The sequence below is a fragment of the Octopus bimaculoides genome, chromosome 15 (genome assembly GCF_001194135.2).
Source record: "Octopus bimaculoides isolate UCB-OBI-ISO-001 chromosome 15, ASM119413v2, whole genome shotgun sequence".
Taxonomy (NCBI): Eukaryota; Metazoa; Mollusca; class Cephalopoda; order Octopoda; family Octopodidae; genus Octopus; species Octopus bimaculoides.
This window is the reverse complement of record NC_068995.1, coordinates 35,444,912-35,446,624: the sequence shown is the minus strand read 5'-3', so window position 1 is coordinate 35,446,624 and position 1,713 is coordinate 35,444,912. Positions and strand designations below refer to the sequence as shown.

Here is a 1,713-nt window from a genome sequence, read left to right as displayed (position 1 = left end):
ATATATATATATATATATATATATATATATATATATATATATAAAGATACATACATATGTATCTTAAAATCCGATGAGTACACTATATATGAAAGCGGTAATTTTGTTAAAATAGAATAATATAAAAACGTGAAAACCAGAATATGTTTTAATTTTATTCAACTTAAATATTATTCTATACAGACTCACACAAATTCGAAACAATATATGGACAGAAACTTCATAAAAAGAACAAGAAAGCATCCTCAAAGTCAGATCTTTTCAGATTACTCCATGAAATTTGGCAAGAAATGCCCGAAGAGAATATTTGTCATCTCATCAATAGGGTCCTTGCATTGAAATATACAAAGGGCATGTCTAAAAAATATTAGATATTTACATTACAATAATTAATAAATAATTTGAATGTAGAATTTCAGATTTAGATAAATTTTAACGATTATAAGGGTGTCTATTTACTTCTGGCATGTCTCTGTATATATATATCATCGTGTCTGGGGTGAGTTAATCTGTTTTAATGCGTTACTATTTAACACACCGATTATCACCGATTCGATTTCCACTCGTTTACTTATTTGTTTTTTCTAACGTTTTCGTTGCTTCTTGCAATCTCTTCAACAGTCGGTGACCCCGTCCCTCATTGGAGAGAGTCAACGACTATTATAATAATATTTCTGTGTGTACACATAAAAATTCCTTAGTGGCTGTACAAAATGCAATTTTAACAAACTCCAAGCTATACATATTCTACAGTGTATTGTCTTAACTTTTGTACCTGTAAAAAAATAAAAAAACCAGCTACACGCAAACGCAGACAAATACACACACACACACACACACACACACACACACACACACACACACACACACACACACACACACACGTGGCGCGCGCCGCGCACATACACTCAAATAAACACACGCATTGTATGTGTCTAAAACTCTTAAATACTTTCGATAACCATATCTGTGGAGTGCTACTGTTGTTTATATGTATGTAAGTATGTATGCATGTTTGTATGTATGTATGTATGTATGTATGTATGTATGTATGTATGTATGTATGTATGTATGTGTACGTATGTATGTATATAAGTATGCTTATGTTTATTTGTGTGTGTGTATTAAAACTGGATCGGAAAGTTTGCTTCAAGTTCACGAAACTACGATCATCAGGAGTAACTAACAAGACTTAATATCGGTGGTTGATATTCGTGGTGTCTGGTTTTTATACTGGTTGTCATTTGGTTCATGGGTGTTATTTCATTGGTTGTATTTTGTATCTATTGTATGGCGTTTGTATTTCATTCACTTATAGGTGGGGGAACGTTTCTTAATTTGTTTAAGTTGTATAAACACACGCATACACACACATATATATACACACACACACATACGCACGCATATGTTGTACTAATTCATTCTCAATACGTTCTGGTAGATTTGGACGAGGATATCTTAATCGCTGTTGTATTACGACTTTGCAAAATAGTTTCCTACTTCTGAACCAATTAATGTAAACAAATGGTGACTCTTGTAGAATTCATTCCCTTAAAATTGCAGGTCTTGTGCTTATATTATATAGAGTTATTAACGTAGCAAACTGGCTGAAAATTTAGTGAGACGCAAAGTGCTTTGTTCCGGTTGTTTGCGTTCTGACCTCCGTTCGCGCCAATGAATTCTTCTTCTTCTTCTTCTTCTTCTTCTTCTTCT

General features: G+C 32.9%; 1 protein-coding gene across 14 annotated transcripts in view; it reads right to left on the bottom strand.

Annotated features, from left to right (window-relative positions):
* The window catches only part of LOC106876118 (FMRFamide peptide receptor frpr-18), a 162,455-nt gene that overhangs the window by 112,841 nt on the left and 47,901 nt on the right, over positions 1-1,713 (bottom strand). The window lies entirely within an intron of this gene.